The sequence below is a fragment of the Pteropus vampyrus genome, unplaced genomic scaffold (assembly GCF_000151845.1).
Source record: "Pteropus vampyrus isolate Shadow unplaced genomic scaffold, Pvam_2.0 Scaffold1, whole genome shotgun sequence".
In the NCBI taxonomy this organism is placed as follows: domain Eukaryota; kingdom Metazoa; phylum Chordata; class Mammalia; order Chiroptera; family Pteropodidae; genus Pteropus; species Pteropus vampyrus.
The window spans coordinates 39,702,390-39,725,952 of record NW_011888782.1 but is presented as its reverse complement, the minus strand read 5'-3'; positions in this window follow the sequence as shown (position 1 = coordinate 39,725,952).

Genomic DNA, 23,563 nt, shown 5'->3' with positions numbered 1-23,563 from the left:
TTAGTTTCACAATGTTTTCTCCCAGCCTCTGAAATCAACAAATGTCAGAATCAATCTATTTCGACCCTCACTGCTTCTCTGCCTGGTGAGATTTCCTTTGCACTTTTACATGCTTACTTTAAACATTCTAGTGTTGCATTCTATAAATATCACAGTCAAAGCCAACCTGTAAAAACTGAATCTTGGTTTTATTTATTGTATGACAAATATAAAATTAATTTTTTGAGCTTCTTTTGATTGTTTTTCCTCTGTCCTACTCACAAACTGCACATATTCTACATGAAATTTGTGCTAAATTTTTATTTCCCGAGGTCTTGGCTTAGTGCCAGATTTCACTCCTTTGCTAACTATTTGTTATCCATGTATACTAGACTTGGTTTACTCTAAGGTAAGGTAAGTCTGGATCCTAATGGATTTAATTTTTATGTGTGTGACCCAATATCGAATAAATCTGTACTTTCTAACATCTTTGTTAACATAGTAAAATATAGAAAAATCAAATTATCTTAAAGGCAAATCTTTCATAATGTGCACATAGTGTTATAGTGCCTAATATTGTTTAAAAATTACTGGCTGTCTCCTAGAACATGCGATTGTGAAGGCAGAGGATTGCAGGTAGCTTCCCATGTTTAGCAAGGGAAGTGTTGTTTCCTGATGCTTTCTAGAATTATTATTTACATACAACTAAAAGAAAAAACTTTTGTCTTCTAAATTACTCCTGTATTATCACCAAAATTAATCTCAGTGTGGAGATTTATTATTGGTGATTTTTATAGAATCTTCAATGACATTTTCAAAACACAATAAAATTTCAGAGTTAGAGAATTTAATATTATGGGTTTATCTACTCTTGAATGATCTCAAAGGTCCCTGACAAGAAGTAATTTATAATTTGGCTGAAGCATGGTTTAAATAGCAAGAACTAAAAATACTGAATAACCGCAATTGAACACTACCACCATCCTCATTACAAAATTACTTTTGTGCTCCTCCTTGTTGTGTGTATATGTTTGGGGAGAAATCACTAAAACAGAGCTGTCTTCAGAAATCTTAATCATGTCACATAATCAATTTAGACACATTTCGGACTCTGCAGAATTTCAGAAAGGCACATTTTGAGACATATGTTTCTATAAGTTTAGGTAAATTGCTACTTTATGTGTGTTATAGATGTGTAGATGCTTTCGTAATCAACTTCAGGATACTAATTCCATTTATGAAAAAGTTCTTAATGTTAGATTTTCTGAAAGTATGTGCCAAAATATCAATTTATCTGGAATTTCAAGTAATTATAACATTCCTGAAACATGCAGTTTTAAGTACAATGATGTGTTGGTTTTACAATAAAAAATTATTTGCAATTACTATTTAAGTGGGAACAATTTTGGGTTGCTTAAAATAATTAAGTACTGAATTTAATTGACCTGCTTTGTCTTAAAAATAATATTGTATAAAAATTTTAAAATTTAAAAAATAATAGAATCAGGGACAAGGAAAATAAAGTATAAATACTCAAGAAGCTGGGTGCACATTTTAATGTAAATTAAGGTAAAACGAATTTCCTGGCAGTAGAAGGAGCTCTTATTATTACTTCCAAGTATCCAGTAGAGTGGCATTCCACAAAATTAATTGTGCTTTGTGGACATCTCAAACTGCTTGCTTATTAAATCTTATTCCCTAATGCAGTCTAAAAGGCATAAGCAACAAAATTAGAAGTGTTATGTAAAATTATATGTTTCATATTTCTATTTATTGATGATATAGGCATATTTTTCAATTTGGGTTTACATTAGAATCAGCAAATAGATCACCTTAAGTAATACTTTCCACCTGTAGTGCTGTCTTTGAAAACAAAATTAGTGGTTTTTTATTATTAAATTTATTAGGGTGACATTGGTTAATAAAATTATATAGGTTTCAAGTGTACAGTTCAATAATACATCATCTGTACATTACATTGTACGTTCATCACCCAAAGTCAAATCTTCCATCATCACATATTTGACTCCCTTTACCCTTATCTACTTTTTCCTCACCCCTTTCTCTCTGATAACCACTAAACTATTGTCTGTGTCTATGAGTTTTTGTTTGTTGATTTTATTTATTGGTTGCTTTTAGTTTTATAACTCACATATGAGTGAAATCATATAGTTCTCAACTTTTTCTGCCTGACTTATTTCCCTTAGTATAATAATCTCGAGATCCACCCATGTTCTCTTAAACGGCAGGATTTTATCTTTCTTTATGGCTAATATTCCATTGTATATATGTACCACATCTTTATCCAATTATCTATTGAAGGACACTTAGGTTGTTTCTATGTCCTGGCCACCATGAGTAATGCTGCAACAAACAGTAGGGTACATTTAATTTGACAGAGAGTTACCTCATATTTAGTACGTATTTTTTAATGTGCTACTAAATGGTATTTTATTGGTAGAAAAGGTAGTGTTTTTTTTCTTTTTGCCAAGCTGGTCAAAATTTTTTGTTAGTAGTCTTGATATAAAAGTGATGTGTTATATTCAGCATCAATTTAGACAGTGGATATGAGCATAGAGGTTAAGGACAGTCTATACAGATCATAATTTTTCACAGAATTTTTCACAGAAGCAGATGACAAATCGAATAGTTTGCTACTGGCCTCTAAGTAACAAAAGGCTAGTTATGATTATTAATGTTGATAGTATAGTTTATTATTTTATTACTATGAATTTTGACTTACACAACATGTTTATAAATACTTGGCTAATTTTTCAAATCCATAGAACTCAAGAATATAAGTCATTACTTGTGCTTAGAGATATGGCACAGAATGGGACAGAAGAAAAGAAAGGAAAAAAGGAAAGTTTCAGGCTTAATAAAGCTTAAAATATATTTATTATAACAAGACTAGCATAGATAAAAACAAAAAAATAAAAATCAAGAAACTACAGAATTTTAAGCTAAATTGTGTTATATCTATTTCAACGAAATTTTAGAATTCTCATTATCTTTTAAAGTGATTGGTAGACAGTGGGATTCAGTCATAAGTGCTCTCTTAAGGAAAAGGGACAGAAAGATAAACACAATTTGATAGGGGAGATGTCAATGAACATATACAGTGTTATAAGAATAAATAATTTCACATGAACTTGACTCTCTAAACTTTTAAATCTGTGGCAGCCTAGATCATTGGGAAACCATTTTTATAGATAGTGATAGAACAAATCTGTCCCATTTAGTAGAGATAAATTCTATTTATTCTGATTTTCCTCTTGTAAATAACCTTATGGTATCTTCTAGGACATATGAACCTAAAGATATTTAATCCAAAAACTTCTACCACTTCCAGTTTAATGTTGTCCGAAAGAAGGTACAGAGAGAATTATTTAGATTCATACCTATCATCAACCAACTATGTGGTACTGTGACCACAAGTAGAATATTTTCCAGATGGTAGATTCCACTTTGATGGACTGCACAATGTGGCTTTATAAAATAGTGTTCAACAAATAAAACTTCAGAGAGTCTTCCTATCCCTACTCCCTTCCTCCCTCCTTCCCTCCCTCCTCCTTCCTTCCGTCCTTCCTTTCCTTTCCTTTCTCCTCTTCCTTCTTTTATTCTTGCATACATTGGCATTTGCTTAGTATCTACTATAATGAGTATAAGGAATTTTACTCATTATTGAAGATTCACCTAATGACTGGAATATGGTATTTGCCATTGAAGACATTCTGATTTAGTATAAATTATAATATAATTTTCTTTTGCTTTGATATATTGTTCAATTTTAGATGTCTTTCATAGCAATTCTTCTGAGAAACATAAGGTCTCTCAGTAAATTTGAAAATAATCTTTTTACTTAAAGCAAGAGGAAATATTCCATATCTAAAATATACAAGTTGTTAAAAATAATGGTTTTATCTTATTATCTCAGTGCACACGGTAAACAGATGTGGAATAGTCTCCTGTACCACTTTCAATCCAGTGAATTCTTTTCACTTTTGCTCTAAATAATGGGATTTAGTCCCAAATAACTTCTTTTGAACACTGAGGTAAGTGAATGCTTATTATCAAGTTGAAACAACCATTTTAGATTCTCCTATATTTTTCTCAATCTACCTCATATTTATCCGTCTATGCTAGGTGGTGGTTGTTGTTGTTGTTTTTGTTGTTGTTGTTGTTGTCGTCAGTTTTCTCTCCATTCCTAGGACAATTTACCTCCCCTGTACACAAGGCTATGTAGCCACCAATTAATCTATTCCACCATTAATTACACTTTTATTGGTACATTTTCCCTTTTAGGGACACAGTAATTAATAATTCAACAAAATCATCAGCTTTGGATAGTGACGATTCTTCAGTGTCCATATAACTTTCCTACTCAGACAGTAGCTACAGAGATCTTTGAATGAATACACATCAGCTGGTTCAATCAAATTGACTTCTTATGCTGTATTATTTTTATTATCGTTGTTGTTATTCTTATAGAATATAGCTCTAAAGAAATGGGTTTTTAGAGTTGTGTTAAAATGATAAAAGATACAAATAAAATACCTCCTATAGGCAGATAATTTTTACCCAGAATAGAGCTTTCCTTAGACAACATGCCTCTCTTAAAAAGCAGTCAGTGGTACCCTGCGAGGAGGATATCTTAATTCAAGTCAGTCTTTTCCAGTTCCTTCACACCAACCTGCATGCTGCAAATGCTAACCTGGTGAAACTTTCACCTGACCTATAGAGGGGATGTTTGATGCAGGGAAAAGCTTCTAAATCTAAGAGCTGTGAATTATAATTCTAGCTCTATCATATACTAGCTCCGAGAAACTCATTTGTCACATTTGTAACATTGAGGCAAATAATGCTATTCTCAGGGAAGCTGAGAAGATATAATTAATAAAAATTACACATGCAAAGCCCTTGACATAAAGCCAACACAAGGTTAGTTCTTTCCACTATTTTAGGTTGTTTAAGTTAGAATTTGACTCCTCAGTAAAAGTTGATGTTTTAAATTTCTGTATCCACAACCCTTAGCACAGGGAGGCAATGTAAATTGTGAAAGTATTACCGGATTCTAGTTATTTCCACCGTTACTACTTGCCATATATACAAATACATTCTCATTTTTTAAGGTATTAGAAAATGACATTGTTGGCGTTATTAATATAATTATATAATGTATATTTTATGAAAGAGATTTTTGTTTCTGGAAAAAACAGAAAGTTTTGAGAAATAAATCTCACCAAAATCTTTGTTGCATAGTTGAAGATCTACAAATTCTGTTACCTTAAAATGATATATTTAAGGTAGAGAGATGCAAGGTTCTTGAAAACATGTTAATTATAGGCATTTTCTGGATTGAGTGTCATAGGGGAAAAAGAAAGTGAACAAAAGAGAAAAATAAATTAAATAACTTTATGATTTCATGGAGAGACAAGAAAAACAAATTTAAACACCACCTGCAGTCTTTCTGTGTCAAGATAACTTTATTTATATTACATTCCAGTGATCAAGGTCCTGGGGGCATCAAGTACACAATTAAAATGAAATAATAATAATAATAAACAGTAGTTGAATCATCATAAAAATCCACATTGAAAATAAACACAAAAATAAGGAAAACTTTGGGGGGGAATATCTTTTTAATTCAAATTTAATAATCTACCAATATGCATTCCCTGGCATGAGTATCTAATGACATGGGATTTATTTGCCTTGAGTATAGCCTGGCTTTGCAGTTTCCCAGTCCTGCCTTGTCAAGATTAGGAAGTATAGATCTTAAGAGGCCCACATGTGAAGATTCATATTGAGCTTAAGCTATTCAGACACCTCTGATTTATCATTGCAAGTCATTACAGCTTAGCAGTGTTATTGGCTGCTGTCATTATCATGCTGTCATATTTCAAAAGAGCTTTAGTTAGCAATACTGCTATTCCTATAAAGGCAAAAAAGTATCTCTCCTCACTTGAGCTATTAACAAGGCTGGCAGCAAATTGCTGCAATGTTGTTAAGGAAAATCAGTTGTTCAAAGATGTTACCTTCAGTGATTGTTCAGGAACACAGCTAGAGAATGAAAGTGCTTAGTTATAAAATCTTCAGATATATCTTAGAACGTAGGACAAAGAGTAGACCCTGAAGGGAAAGGATTAAAATGGACAAATGGGCTTATCTGAAATAGGTTCTGGTCCATGACCTGCTGGGAACGGGGCTGCATAGCAGGAGGTGAGCGGTAAGTGAGCGAAGCTTCATCTGTATTTGCAGCCACTCCTCAGCGCTAGGGTCACCGCCTCGGCTCCACCTGAGATCATCAGGCATTAGAGTCTCATAGGAGCTCGAAGCCTGTTGTGAATTGCACATGTGAGGGATCTAGGTTGCACTCCTTCTGAGACTCTAATGCCTGATGATCTCAGGTGGAGCTGAGGCAGTGATGCTAGCACTGGAGAGTTGCTGCAAATATAGATTAACATTAGCAGAAAGGTTTGACTACACAGAGACCATAATAAATCAAGTGCTTGCGGACTCATATCAAAACCCTATCAGCAAGTGGCAAGTGACAATTAAGCTGCATCTGGTGGCAGGCTTTATAGTGGCAAGTGAGTTGACGTACTTCAATTGTACAGTTGCATCTGGTGGCAAGCTTTAAGTCAGAATCTGACACTTTTTATAGTTCGTGCACGGCCCGCTCATTATTTTATTTACCACTTCTGTCCATGCCTCTTCCCTGCACTTCTCATTTGTCTCAGTCACAGCTTTGGTAAGACCACAAGTTAACCGGCCAAAATGAGTTAAAAACAAATGTCACTGGAGAGCTTCTTAGAAAAGGGAGAAGGACCCAATGATGAGACAGAAGACTCTGAGACTGCCAACCAAAAAAAGAAAATGCCAAGAGTCCTACTTAAATTACAGGTTTATTACAACAGGTGATTCACATTCTCCAAGCCCGCTTTGTATATAATATGTGGCGACAGGCTATCCGACCAAGCCATGAAACCATCAAAACTGCTTCGCCACATGGAGACCAAGCACCCTGCATTAAAAGACAAGCCTTTGGAGTTTTTCAAAAGAAAAAAATGTGAACACAAAGAGCAGAAACAATTATTGAAGGCCACTGCTTCATCAAATGTGTCTTCACTGAGAGCATTATTCTTAGTGGCTAACTGCATTGCTAAAGCTAAGAAGCCCTTTACTATTGGCGAAGAGTTGATCCTGCCTCTTGCAAAAGACATTTGTCATGAACTTTTAGGAGAGGCTGCAGTTCAAAAAGTGGCATGTGTTCCTCTTTTGGCTAGCACCATAACTAGACGAATTGATGAAATAACAGACGATATTGAGGCACAATTGTTAGACAAGATCAATGAGTCACCATGGTACATAATCCAGATTGACCAGTCTAACAATGTTGTCAACAAGGTAACAATGCTTGTTTTTGTGAGATATCTTTTTCAGGAGGATGTACATGAGAATATATTACATGCATTTTTGTCGCCAACCAACACCACAGCTGCAGTACTATTCAAGTCTTTGAATGATTACATATCAGGAAAATTGAATTGGTCATTTTGTGTCAGTATATGCATGGACGAAGCATCTGCCACGACTGGAAAGCTTTCTGGTTTCACTACTCTTGTCAAAGAGATCACTTCTGAATGTGAGTCTATGTATTGTGTCATCCATAGAGAAATGCTAGCTAGCTAAAAAATATTACCTGAACTTAACAACATTTTGTAAGATGTAACTAAAATGATGAACCACATTAAAGTACATGCCCTTAACTCACATCTTTTAGTGCAGCTCTGTGAGGAGATGAATGGAGAGCACACACATCTTCTCTTATACACAGAAGTGAGATGGTTTTCTAAAGGTAGATCACTGGCTGGAATTTTTGAGTTATGAGAGGTGCTCCAGAGATTTCTTTCAGAAAAACAGTCACCACTGGCAGCACATTTCAGTGACACAGAATGGGTCGCAAAACTTGCTTACTTGTGTGACATATTCAACCTGCTTAACCAACTCGATCTGTCACTTCAGGGGAGAATGACAACTGTGTTCAAGTGGGCAGATAAAGTGGCTGCATTCAGAGACAAACTGGAATTATGAAAGTGATGAATGAACACTGAGATTTTGACGTGTTTCAAACATTAGCAGAGATTTTGAAAGAGACTAAGCCAGAGCCTTCTTTCTTCCAGCATGATCACCTATCTCAGCTTTCAAAAGAGTTTGAGCTTTACTGCCCAACAACAAAAGCCCCCCAAACTGGGGAGGAATGGATCTGCAACCCATTTGTGAATAAGCCAGGTGAATAGACTTTGTCTATGTTAATAAACCAAGCAGAGGATCAATGGCTTGAGATTGCAAATGATGGTGATCTTAAAAGTATGTTTGAGACAACTTCAAATCTCCATATGTTTTTGGATTAAAGTCAAAGTGAAATATCTCGAGATTTCCACCAAAGCACAGAAAAACCTGCTTCCTTTTCCAGCATCCTATCTTTGTGAAGCAGGGTTTTCTATAGTGACAGCAACCAAAATGAGATTATGGAGTAGACTTTACATAAGCAACACACTTCGGATGTCACTGTCTCCCATTACCCTCAGATGGGACTGTGTAGTTGTAAGAAAACAAGCTCAGGGATCCCACTGATTCTGCAATATGGTGAGTAGTATAAATATTTCATTATATATTATAATAATAATAGAAATAAAGTGCACGATAAAAGTAATGTGCTTAAATCATCCTGAAACTACCTCCCACTCACACTGGCCTGTGGAAAAATTGTCTTCCACGAAACCGGTCCCTGGTGTCAAAAAGGTTGAGAACCACTGATCTAAAATGTAAACCAACCAAAAAAGGGTTTTGAACCTATGAGCACCTTTGAGTTTATGAGGTCAGACTATAGAGGGTACATGATTTTGACGGGAAAAAATCAAATCTTTTTTTTAGCAATCTCTAAGTTAAATTTATAATTTCTTTTGATTATTAATATAGGCAAAAAAATCATAATAGGTAACAGTCCCTGTGAATGTTACCATTAGAAATCATAGATATTTTTATATCAGTACAGATTGTTGCACATAGCTAAATAATTTGCATTTATTATTACTTAGAAAAGCATGATAATTATTATAACTGCATCGTTATATATTAATAAAGAAACACGTATAATACTATAGCAAGTTCCTGTTAATAATATATTGATAGTTGCATTTCGACATAATTTTTTTTCTTTTATGATCATGTAATTTATTTTAGGCATTTAAAGATATCATTTTGAGAAAGTTTCTCATCTTTCAATAGATTGCCAATAGTCAATGACACGCAATAGGTTAAGAACTTATTCATTGTTAACAGAATTGTATTCATCAGAGGCTAAGAAAGTCATGGCCAAACAAAACTTCAGCACAGATAAAATATCAGCACCTTTCAGAAACTAACAAAAAGAAAATTTTGAACTGACAAACAATCCTCTCTTTTACAACCCAAGAAAATTAAAGATCAGAGACATTATGCCAATTAGCAAGTCTTCATATACAAATGCTTCAGTAGCATAGCAAAATATGCTGGAACAGTGTCGGCTTTGTAGGCTTCTCAAATTAGATTGAGAGCAGCCTAGTGAGGTAGAAAGATCATCAGGCATAATTGTGTTCTGGCTCCTATCACAAAGTTGCTATTTGAGTTTGCTAATACATAAACTTTTAGAATTTATTTCTTCAGTTATGTAATGAGGAAATTGGACACTTCACCTCTTTCAGATATAAAATTCTACTCCCTATGTCAATGCTCTTTTGATTAAAATGATTTTTTGACTCTCAATGTAAGCATACGTATTACTGAAAGGGCTTTGGAGTGGGATTTTATTGTATTAATTCTTCTCCCATTCAAAATGTTAAGACTGCCCACCTATTCATTATTAGTTAGAATTAATTAGATATTAACTAAGGTCACGTGTTTCAAAAAACAGGTAGGTATTTCTTAAAATATTCCAACTCTTCATTAGCTGTTCACGCAGGTTTCCCCCCCCCCCCCCCAAGATCAGCACATCATATAAGAATTTTAGTCTCTTATTCAGTACAAGTTGGCAGGGCAGTTACTTTAATCACTTGAAAATTTCACATGTTGCTTGAAAAAGATAGTTTCAAAATCTTTCTAAATTTATAAGTAAAATGCTTTTTCTCTTGAATGGATTTTCAGAGAGTAACTTAAACATTTATATTTTATCTCAGCCTTTTCCCCCATTTCTTCTCGGTAAGGCAATGGTATACACATTTTAAACCTGGAAACATGATAAATTAAGAGTAACATTTGGAGCTGTGATCTTTTAATTTTTCAAGAAACATTTCAGCTCTTGAAAAGTTTTGCATATGCATGTAAAGTTTCCTTATGAAACTCCCTATTAACCTACTTTTCCTATTAGTCTATTTAGTTAGCATTTTATAAAGAAAGGTTTGAGGTTTTAGATTTTTTAAACAAATTAATATAACAGTCTGCCTATAGAATCCAAGCTTATTGATTTTTTTCTGTAAAGTATTAAGAATAAAAAGAGATAAGATTAAGTGGATTTTTATTTTTTTTAAAGGACTGTCTAGTTTCTTCAGCTAAACCTCCTACAATTCTTCATATCAAATGAATTAAGTTGTGTGTGGAGTAGGTGTTGGGGTGAATTAGAGTCATTTTATATCATAGCGAGTGGGTGACTTTACCATGAGACATTTCCATTCTTGTGGCCTTGTTGTCTTGAATAATGCTATTAAAATTAAAAAGCCTCCCAAAAGCCTAGTAATGAAATAATAAACAAACAAACAAGGACAAATATTTCTTGCAATGACAAGCAGTTGTTTATAAGTATGGCTTAATTCACAAATTACTTTCACTTAATTAGTTTAATGTTTGCAAAACACTTCGAGGATGAAAGGAATGAAAGGAATTATATAAATGTTAGAACTTTTAATAGACTCAATTTTCTCAGAGGCTAAGAGCTCACCAGCTGTCCATCTTCCTAGATGAGGACAGGAGCAATCAATCACCCTCTAGAATTTCTCCAGGGCACCAGAAAGGACCTTTTGATATTATGGCTGCTGAGGTCTTTGAGAGTTTAAGAACTAACTTTTTCTTGCTTTGCATTTTACAAATTACCAGGGAGCCTCTTTGAATGGAGGAAAGGATATATCTAATTCATAAAGAAGATAAATAAATTAGAGGGGAGGGCACTGATTACCACTCTTTTTCCCTTTTGGATAAGACCTGGGGAGCCGGGGTGTGTCCTCTCTTCTCCCTTTTTCTACATTATGGCTACTAGAGTAGAAACAAGTGGCTGAGGGAGAGCAAAAACAATTCCTTTTGATGTGTCGTCTCTCAGTGGCAGTTTTAGTATCTGAGACAGCTAATTAAATAACAAAGGACTTAATTTGGATTTGAGCATTGTCACCTGAGCTGCTCTTCCTTTTAGGCATTCTTTTGAAAACAAAACTGATCATCACTGCAATAAAAATTCCAAATACCTTTTTCTTCAGCTATGCAAATGAGCAGATTCATGTTAGCATCATGAGTTGATTTTCAACATAACAAAAATCCAGAGATGCTATCTTAGAAGACTCAAGGCGTCACTACAATTCTAAACGTTAAATACCTGTCTTCTATAATGGTCTGTGTTTTAACTCTACCATAGGAGATTCTTGTAGAATATTAAAAAATAATGTTTCAATCAGAAAAATCTTAACTGGTGAGTAGCAAATTTAGAAGTACGTTTTTAATTTATAATCTCCTCAAATAAAAGCTGTATATTTTGAAGTAACCACATACTAGTTCTCATTGTCAAAACACCCTATAAAGGAGATTTAAATATGAGGATTTTTTTTTATCTCTATTTATAAAAATTAGAAAAAAATGGAAAAAATCTTTTAAAAAATCTCTAATGATTCTCTATTATATATTTGGAAACTTTTTATGAGCTGTTGGTAATCCTTTTTTTATAAAAAATAGGATGGCATATGTTGCCAAAAGGAAATGATTATTACTCAAATAAAATATGCTCCCAAGGTGATACAGAACTGTGATTTACTTTCAATGTTTGGAGGGAGGAGGGACTTACGCAATTTTATTTTACTAAAAGAACAAGTTAGAGGAAAACACTAAAAGCATAACTTTATGTTCCAAAATTCAGAGAAATATTTGATTCCAAAGTAGTCAAACTCTTTAGAGATAAAAGTTGGTGTTTTAGAAATAAAATAATGCTGAAAATTTAAAGAAATTTATCAAAATAATTTATTATTTAATTTTGGTCAACGGAAACCCCAATTTCTTCAGAATAAGGCTGTGCAGGTACAAGATTAAAAACACTTGAGCATTACGTGAATTTAAATAGTAAGGTCAAAGTAGAACTCAAAGTTTAATTTAAATTTGCTTGCTGTATTTAATAATGTACTTAAAGAAACAGAACCTTCGCTTATGCATAAAAAATGCTTTTTTAGTTTTCAAAAATTCATTTTCCTCTGACTAAAAACTGGGCCAGTGTATTCTTTTTTAAAAATAAGGATTGTAAAGTACCACAAATGTTGATTGTTAAGAGTGGGATCTGGAATGGGATTGTCAAATAATGAATTCGAGTACAACTGACTAGTTAAGTACTGTTGTGAAAATTACCTAACCACTGGGTACCTTGATGTCTTCACCTGTAAACCATGAATAATTATAAATACTCTCTATTAGGTTGATGTTAAGTTTAAAGAAATAATATCTATCAGGCACTTAGTTCAATGCCTAGTAGAGAGTGACCAGTTAACAAATGTTAATCACTGTTCTTTGTAGGGAAGGCAATAGAGTGTACTGAGCAAGAACATGGAGTCTTCATTCAGACCTCACAGGTATGAACACCAGCTCTAACACTTACTAACCGTGTCACTGTTCTTTGTAGGGAAGGCAATAGAGTGTACTGAGCAAGAACATGGAGTCTTCATTCAGACCTCACAGGTATGAACACCAGCTCTAACACTTACTAACCATGTAATCTTGGGCAAGTTATTAATACTCTATATATGTCCATCTTCCTATCTGTAAAAATGAAAAAAATAGAACTCAATTTTTTTGTTGTTGTTGTAGAATTAAATAAGTTAATATATGCCTTTTTAAAAGTACCTGGCATTTGTCAAGCACGACGTCGGTGTTAGCGAGTAAAATTTTAAGTAATATATTAACCTATATATATAGGCAATTATATGAGGTTTCAGGGGTGTCTAGGTTTCAATCTTGTAAAACCATTTGGATTCTTTCACTGAATTAGGAAGAACTGGAAATTACCAGGTTTGATAAGAAATTAATGAGTTTAATTATATATATGCTAAGTTCAGTTCCTTTTGAGTCACCCAAATGATGAGATCCAAGTAAGCATTTGTATATACAGGTTGGAAGCTAAGACAAATAGTCTGAACCGAATTTAGACAACTTGTCTAAATGTGGTGGTGGTGGTGGTGATCTAAAGGTGGTCACTGGGATACAGTTGAAAACTGAAACCACAGTCATGGGTGACACTCTAAACTAGAAAGCCAATAAAGGAGTAAGTAGATCCACAGAATTTGGAGATAATGGAAAGAATATCTAGAAATGCATAAATATTGAATTAATGTGTTGTCAAGAGGATTCCAGAAGTTATATATGTACGGCATTGTACCTGTTACACTGAAACTTTATATGTGATGATTGTTGGTAGTGTGAACAAATTATCACATGCATGTTAATCCTGAGGCAAGGATGCTAATCATTTCCAGTGCATGATTCTTATTTTCCTATACATCTTTATACATTTAATTCATTCTTACCTTTCTTCTTTAACATCTTTCCCCACACAAACTCTCACATAATACTTGCAGTTTTAATCTCTCAATTGTTCTTCTCATATGTCATCTAGTGCTTAAATCTTGTTGTGGAACCAGAGGTCCTCGGAACAGTCCTTCCCCTTCCTTTTCACACTTCTGCTCCTCGAGGTACTCTACACTATTCTACTCTACTTGAGGTACTCCACTCTATTCATTAGGTTTTGTTTGTTTGTTTACAATTTTGCTATCCATTTCTGAGTGGGGCAGAGCTAGGAACTACAGTCTTCACATTTACATTAATATTGTAAGAAAGATAATGAAGAGAGGGAGGCAAGCCAAGGAGGGATGAGAAATAGGATTAAAGTTTCACATCTGCTGTGTGACAGAATTTTTGCATACTGTCATTTTTGTAAGATAGATGTACCAGAGAGTTATGACTAGGTAGTGGATAGGCCATACTTGCTGAATAAAATTATTTAAATGTATTCTAGTAATTCCATATTTTGTCAATGAAAAGCCCTTTTCTTACTCCCTTCCTCCTTTATTTTGTCTCCCTTCCCTTTAATGATTGTTAATCACTTTTATAGATTCCTTTGTGGTTTTTCTGCAATTACCAGTTTATATCATATATCGCATCCTCCTTCTCTTTTGTCAAACTCACCATTTGACCTTCACTCCTAAATATTCTACATGCCCATTTTCTGCTTGCAACTGATTATTATTTCTGCAGCCCTTTTCTTGTACTTGCAGGTTAAAGTCATGAATTTACATGGAATCTTTCAATTTTTTGCCCAATCTGCATCTCAAATATCATGGTCAAATAATCCTCTTCCTTATTCTGAATTGAGTTGTTTTCCTGGAACTAGTCACGAATACGTAGGTTCCAATTGCAAGGCAATGTCAGCATAGCCAGTTGCATATCGTCTGTGCTCCCATATCACAATTATTTGTGTTCAGGTCTCATTTAAAAAGTTGTAAAGTCCTTGAGATAAGGCACTATGTTTTATTGGTATTTTTATTTCCATTGTTTTGCACTATATTAAACTCTTATTAAACACTGAATGAGAAACACTGAATTAAACATTGAATGGGAAATTTCCAGTGGTGTGAGAGAAAGGGTAGTAATGGACTAGAACATTCTTCTATATACAGATAAAGGTTTATTAAATGGTCAGGCAGAGCCAGAACAAACAACTATAATGAGTCATTATTGTTCTAATTGTTCAAGTGTGTCTAGACAAATACCTATACTTTAAAAAAGAAAAATAACCACGTTCAGAAAATCCACACACTATGTATAGAAAAGCTGTATTTGTCTATTATAACCAGATGGCCTAAATGAAAAAAGTCTCCTCTGACTCCATCAACACTGCAAATGAGTCTTTCTTGCATTTATGAATAAGGAAGCTCATTTATTTTATTATTATTTGTTTTATAACTAATAACAGGCTCTTTGAGGCTGCACACAAGCATGAAAATAGCAAAGGAAGCAATCATGAAAAAATACAGCCTGTACATAATACTACCATCTTTATTATGCATTAAGGGTAATTGCAATAAATTGTTATTGCCCTCAAAATCAAGTCTTTGTTCCAGTGTTCCAGAAGAAAGAGCAGATTTATCAAATAGTTTCTACTTTGCAATGAAAGGTGATCATTAGCAATTTGGTTAGACCACTTAAACTTATTTAATAGTCAGAAAAGTTAAAGTCTTTTAGAGATTTTCTAGTTAATAGAATTAACCTACAGTGTAATTAGACACGTCCGAATTAAAGTCCTTTTTGCAATGAAATACCTGCAATAGAAGTAGTCTCCAGGGATAAAGAGATTAACATTCACATTAGGGACAAATTTGTTTTTAGAACCAGATTTACTCTTTTGGTCTTTCATCCCTGAATGATTCTACGGAAGAATAGATTTGGAGGTTTTCTCTTATCATCAACTATTTTGCCTTTTTTTTTTTTTTTTAATTTCAAGGAATATTGGCTTTCATCACGATTTTCCAATCTGAACTTTAAATAACAAAATGTTCTGTCGTGTCTCTTTCTTGCTGCTATTAGGAAATGTGGGGATGGTACAAACACAGTACAATCTCTCTAACTAGCCTGTAAACCGGCAAGGACGTTTTAAAGAAATCGATGAAATCACTGGAGCCATTCATACTGGAGTTTCTGAAGGTGATCTAAATACCTGCCCCCACACTTCATCTCCTTTAGGTAATCTTCCTAAGTGCAGGTGACTCTGAGATATGTTTCGACATCTCCATGTCTATGAAGAACTAAGAACAAAAGTGTACTCATTTACATGTTCCTGATATTTACACAAAAACAAATAGGTATACATATTTTTTTGTGTTCTTTTTTTCTGTTTTATATTAATTTATAGGTTTTCCAAGAAGTTCCTCATGTCATCACTTCTTCAAAATTCTTTTCTGTACTGTGTTGTGCTCTCTGTGCAGGATGAGCACCATATCAGTGGATGACACTAAATCTCCTTTATTTGCCATTTTAGGCAGCTTAAGCCATATATTTTCTTCTTTGGAAATCTTTCAAACCCATGTTCCAGCATCTGTTTGGCCTCAGAGAGCCATATATGGCTTACATTCATGGTTTTATTTATACAGTAGCATACACTATACATCAGAGTTATAATTTGAGGTTTACATTTTGTTACAAAATAGTTATGTTATTATTAGCTAATCTCTGAACTACTTTGCATCCTCCTGGTCACCCACGACATAAGTATACATGACTTCTAGGCATTATAAGCAAACAAACAAAAACTACCCACTACCTAAAGCTCACTAGGATGGAGAATGGTAATGTTATTCACTGTTCCTCTTAAAGATCTTTGTAGCTAATCAAGACATAATATCACCTTCTTCAGGACTTCTGGGTTTCTTTGTTTATACAATTTCTCTTGTTCTGTTTTGTGTTGTAGTTATCATTTTTAGATATATGTCATAGTCTACAGAAAACGTATAATTCCACACAGGAATTTGTTATACGTGTTTTGTAACTTCATGATGATAATTTAATATTTGAGCTTCACAATTTATGTTGTGCAGATCAAGTAAAATTAATCTTGCAAAGATGTCGCAAACCATAACTAGCTGTACGATTGCAATGTAGCTCAACATCTATTGAATACATGTTGACTATATAAAGGGAATTCACTTTTCGTTATTCAAAAGTACATACATAAAGATAATTAATATGTATTCAGTTTTAGAACATGCTAGAAGTTATATATTAACTCATTTAATCCTCAGAAGCTAATCGTGTATCTTTATTTTCTGGTGAAGAAAATGCAGTTTCAAGAGATTAGGTAAATGCTAAAGTCTACAGTTTAGATATGTGTACTTTATTCACTCCCAAATCTACTGAAGCTAATATTCATGTTATCTCTTATACTGAGCATTACTTATACGTTGGGATTAATGTGTGAGTAAACCAATATATGACATGAAAATTTTTACTTTTTAATATCAAGCATTATATGATCTAAATTACTTTCTTTATGAAACCAAAAGAATATAAAGAACTCATTCAACTCGACAACAAAAAAACAATCCACTTAAAAAAAGGGCAGAAGACCTGAATAGATATTTCTCCAAAGAGAAAAAAACAGCCAATAAACATATGAAAAGATGTGCAAGATCACTATTTTTCAGAGAAATGCAAATTAAAACCACAAGGAGAAATCACCTCACACCTGCCTAAATAGCTAGCATCAATAAATCAAAAAACAAGTGTTATCGATGATTTGGAGAAAAAAGAACTCTCATGCATTCAGAAACAGTTCTCAAAGAGACAGTAGAATAATGGTAGTGGAGTCTGCAACAGAGGGTATGCAGCAGTGAAAATGAAAGTCACCGTCCCTTCTTTCAGGGAATTGTAAGAATGGAGAAAGAAGACTCAGGGAGCCTAATGTAATCTGAAGGGTGGGGGTAGGTGATCAGAGATTGCCAGAGAAAGGTACCATCGATGCTGAGACTGAAACTAGAAAGGGAATCTGAAGCAACATTCTAATCAGAGGAAACATCGTATGAGAAGGCACAGGGTGAGCATGTTTAGGTCAAGCCACTGACAGTAATCATAGTTCCATTGCACTGAGTCCCCATAATTCCAAGTATAACCAGATATGTGGAAGCAGAAAAGAAATAGGCAGAGACACGAATATGAAAGAAGTTTACAGGGTGAAACTGAGGCTTTCATTCCCAGAAAAACAAAAACAACCTCAATTCTATCTAAAAAAATGATCTTCAATCTTTCCCTCACTCCTGCCTTGCATATGGCCAAGAGTTTTGAAACTGAAAGTTAGACATAGTTTGAATTATTAATGGCATCTTTGGGCAGCTGAACTAGCGCAGGCAACTACTTATATCCATTCTCCATATTTATGGGGGAAAGTGCTTTTAATTTAAATTATTTATTTATTAGTTAATAATTTACTAAATAAAGCTATTTTTTTGTTGTTTACTTAAAGCTGAAGCCATTCCTAATCAACACAGGGAGGGAAGAGAAAGGCTGATGACAACCCTTTTCCCACAGGAGAAACCTGACTAAAATTTTGTTTTGAGTATCAATGATTTTGGAATATCTAACTCGATGTTCAGGGTCCTGTGGATGTAATTTAGGGAACTTCTCAGGGATTGAGGGGAGACAGAGCTGAAAAGTCTATGAAATGTTCATACATAGCCTCACTTTAAACACAGCAGCCTGGCTGCTTTTAAGTATTGTTATTTCCAATAAGAACAATGTTCTATTTCTATAATATTTGAAAAATGACTAATATGGATCATAATCTTCAGAGTTATATAAATAGCTATTTAAATTATTAACCATATTGATTTTTTTGAATTAAAATTTACTTTACATTTCCCTGTCAGAAACTTCTACCTATTCTTGGATTAAAAGGTTAAGTGATAGCAGTAATTTGACCTAATTGTAGATATAATATTATTTATAACATTTATGAGACTTAGCAGCAGTAAGCTGGGGAAGTTTTGGTAATTTTCCAGAGAAGCATTATTGAAATAAATAAAAAAAATAGATTGATACTTTAAGATATGTAAAAGTTTGTTTTGTTCTTCATGATTTAGTTATAGTTTTGCAGATTGCATGCTTAGTAGAAAATAACTTATAAATTAAAATTAGCACCTGATAATTAAATAAAATAGTGATGGATACTGAAGAGATCTAGAACAAAAAGTTTAACTTTTAAAATTTTACTGGTATTAAATAATATATTTTTTCATAAACAACATTCATGTGAAAATATATGAATTTGGGGATTAATGTTAAATATTGCCTTTTTTTTCCTGGACAAAGCTATCTCTCATTCTTTTTATTTGAAAAATAATATAAGCTTAGAAGATGCTCATGTTTATTTTTTTCTATATCTGAATGTATTTTAAGGATTTAGATAAAAATGAATATAAAATATAATGTAGAAATTATTTTAATGTGGTAATTGACTTTAAAAATATGTGCAGGATGTGGTTCCATAGTGTAGCGGTTAGCATGTCTGCTTTACACGCAGAAAGTCCTAGAATCATGCCTCAGTGGAGCCACAGTCCATGGTCTACCGCCATGCCACCCTGAACAAACCCAATGTCTGATCTCGGAAGCTAAAAAGAGTCGGGCCTGGTTAGTACTTGGATGGGAGACCACCTAGGAAGACCAGGTGCTGTAGGTATAAATAATTAAAAAATAATAAATAATTTAAAAAAAATACGTGCAAAGAAATTAGCATATATTGAGACCTTAGAAATCATAAAAATGTGATTAGGTATTCAGACAATGGGTGTAAGCCCTTGAGAATATCTAACTGTGTTCATAGGGAGGTAATCTTCATGGTCAAATACAATGTTGGTTGTTTTTCTAATAAACTTTCTTTTTTTTTTAAGTAGTTTGGGGTTAACACCAAAATTGAGCAGAAAATACAGAGAGTTTCCGTTTATACCCCTGCCTCACACATGCACCATCAGCATCTCTTATCATAGTGGTACACTTGTAATTGATGAATCTACATTGGCACGTCATCATTAACTTACATCCATGGTTTACGTTAGAGTTTATTTTTGGTATTGTACATTTTATGGATTTTGACAAGTAAATATTGATGAGTATCTGCCATTATATTATCATATAGAGTATACAATGGGTTTTTCAACACAGATCAGTGGAAAAAGAGACAAAATTTGATTTTTGGTTACCAGGGGTGGGGGCAGGACATAAAGAGGTCCCCTGTCTCTAAGATTTTCTTCTCGTGGACATTTCATATTAATGAAATTATATAACATATGGCCTTTTTTTTTTGTTTGTCCTTTTCCATTTAGCATGCATAATGTCATTAAGGCATATCAATGTCATAGCTCATATCTGTAACTTCATTCCTTTCTGTGGATAAATAATATTCCATTATAATATTCCATCATGTATCACATGTTGTTTGTTCATTCATCAATTGATGAGCATTTGGGTTGTTTTTTCACTTCTTGGCTGTTATGAATATTGCTGCTGTGAACATTCGTGTACTAGTTTTTTATAAACATACGTTTTCAATTCTCTTGGCTATATACTTGGGAGCGAAATTCCTGGGTTATATATTAAGGCAATGTTTAACTATTTCAGGAACTGTCAAACTGTTTTCTAAAGCAGTTGCAAAATTTTACATCCCCTCCAGCAATGTATGATTTCTCGACATCTTCACCAACACTCGATGTTCATCTTTTTAAAAGTCATCATATGGTCATCATAAGTGTGAAGTAATATCTCATTGTGATTTTTATTTCATTTCTGTAATGACAAATAATGTTAAGAACCTTTTTATATTCTCACTTGAATATCTTATTGAGAGAAATGTCTATTTGAATACTTTGCCCATTTTTTAATTATGTTATGTATCTTTTTTTGTTGAGTTACAGGAGTTCTTTATATATTCTGGATGCAAATCCCTTATCAGAGATCTGATTCACAAATAATTTATCCTGTTCTGTGAGTTGTCATTTAAATTTCTGAATTTTGTCCTTTAAATCACAAAAGTTTTTAATTTTATGAAGGTAGTTTCTCTTTTCTTTTTTTTTCACTTTTACTTTTTCTAGAATGTTATATAATTGGAATCACAAGTATATAGCCTTTTCAAATTAACTTATTTCACTTATTAATATGTATTTAATGTCCCTCCTTGTCTTTTTGTGACTTAATGACTCATTTCCTTTTAGCTCTGAATAATATTCCATTATAAGGAAGTACCAGTTTGTTTATTCATTCACCTACTGTGGACAACTCTTGGTTTTTTGCAAGTTTGGGCAACTGTGAACAAAGTTCTTTGGAAACATCATGTAAGGTTTTTTTGTGGACATACATTTTCAACTTCTTGAGTAAATACCAGGGGTGCAATTTCTGGATCATATGGTAAGAGTATGTTTAGTTTTGTAAGAAACAGCTGAACTTTCTTCCAAAATGACTGTGCCATTTTGCATTCCCACTAGCAATAAATAAGAATTCCTGTTGCTCCACATTTTTTGCAAGGATTTGGTGTTAGTGTTCCGGATTTTGGCCATTCTAATTGGCATATAGTGGTATCTCATTGTTGCTTTAATTTGCATTTCTCTGATGACATATGACTATAGGACTTCTTTTCATATGCTTATTTGCCCTCTGTATATCTTTTTTGACAAAGCATCTTTTAAAGCCTTTTGCCTCTTTTTTAAATTGAGTTGCTTGTTTTCTTATTATTGAGTTTTAAGTGTTCTTTGTATATTTTGGATAACAATTTTTTGTCAGATGTGTCTTTTGTACATATTTTCTCCCAATCTTTGGCTTGTCTTTTAATTCTTTCGATGTTGTCTTTCACAGAGAAGTTTTTCATTTTAATGAAGTCCATCTTCAATTAACATTAATTAATTCTAATTATTGTATAGATTGTATCTTTGGTGTTGTTATTTCTAAAAAGACATAATTATACCCAAGGTTATCTAAATTTTCTACTATGTTATCTTCTAGGAGTTTTATAAGTTTGCATTTTACATTTAGGTCTATGATCCATTTAGAAAAAATTTTTGTGATGAGTGTAAGTTTGTGTCTAGATTCATGTAGTTTTTTTTGCATGTAGATATTTAATTGTTCCAGCACCATTTATTGAAGAGACTATCTTTCCTCCATTGTATAGCTTTTGCCATTTTGTCAAAGATCAGTGGATTGTATGTATGGGGGTCTATTTCTCGTATCTCTATTCTGTTTTATTAATCTATTGTCTATTTTTTAACCAATATCACATTGTCTTGGTTACTTTAGCTTTATAGTAAGTCTTTATAGTAAGTCTCGAAGTTGGGTAGCATCAGTTTCCTGACTTTATTATTCTCCAACAATATTGATCTTCTTAAAGAACCAGCTTTTGGTTTTATTGATTTTCTCTATTAATTTCCTGTTTTCAATTTTATTGATTTCTGCTCCAATTCTTATTATTTCTTTTCTTCTGCTTACTTTGGATCTTCTTTTCTAGTTTCTTAAGGTAAAAACTTAAATAAATGATTTTAGATATTTTTTTAAATATATTCATTCAATATTATAAGTTTTCCTCTAAATTTTCCTTTTGTTGCATCCAGATTTTGACAAGTCATGTCTTTGTTTTCATCTACTTCAAAATAGATTTTAATTTCTCTTGAGATATTTCTTACCCATGTGTTATTTAGTAGTGTGTTATTTAATCTTCATGTATTTTGGGATTTTCCCATCAGCTTGCTTGTGTTGATTTCTAGTTTAATTCCATTGTGGTCTGAGAGCAGACAGTATGTGATTTCTATTCTTTTAAATTATTAAGGTATGTTTTGCAGCCCAGAATGTGGTCTACCTTGGTGAATGTTTCATGTGAGCTTGAGATAAATGTGTATTCTGCTGTTGTTAAATAAAGTAGTCTATGGGTATCCATTACATTCAGTTAATTGATGGTATTGTTGAGGTCAGTTATGTCCTTACTGTTTTTATACGTGCTGGATATATTCATTTCTGAGAAAGGAGCTTTGAAGTCTCCAACTATGAGAGCAGATTCATCTATTTCTTCTTGCAGTTCTATCAGTTTTTGCTTCATGTATGTAGTTTGGCACTATGTTGTTAGGTGCATACATAAAAATTATGTCTCCTTGGAGAATTTACCCCTTTATAATTATTTAAAGCCCTTTTTTTTTTTTGGCCCTAATAATTTTCCTTTAAAGTCTGATCTGTCTGAAATTAATGTATTTACTCCTACTTTCTTTTGATTAGTGTTTGCTTTGTATATTTTTCTCCATCCACTTACTTTTAATCTGTATGTATCTTTATATTTAGAGTTTATTTCTTGCAGACAGCATATATTTTGGTCATGTGTTCCGATCAATTCTGATAATCTCTCTCTTAATTGGTGCCTTTAGACCATTGACATTCAAAGTGATTATTAATATAGTTGGATTAATATCTACATTATCATTGTTATATTCTATTTATGTCCCTTGTTCTGAGTTTCTATTTTTATTTTCCACTCTTTCTTTCTTTTTATGTGGTTTTAATCAAACATTTTATATAATTCTATTTTTCTCTTTTTTCTTAGTATATTAGTTGTACTTATTTTAATTTTTTTGTCATTACCCTAGATTTTACAATCTACATATAATGACTCTAAATCTACTTTTAAATAACACTATATCACTTCATTATAATGAAGTAAGCCTAATTTCTTTCTCCCATCTCCTGTATCATTGGCGTCATTGAATTCACTTATATATAAGCATACATAAGT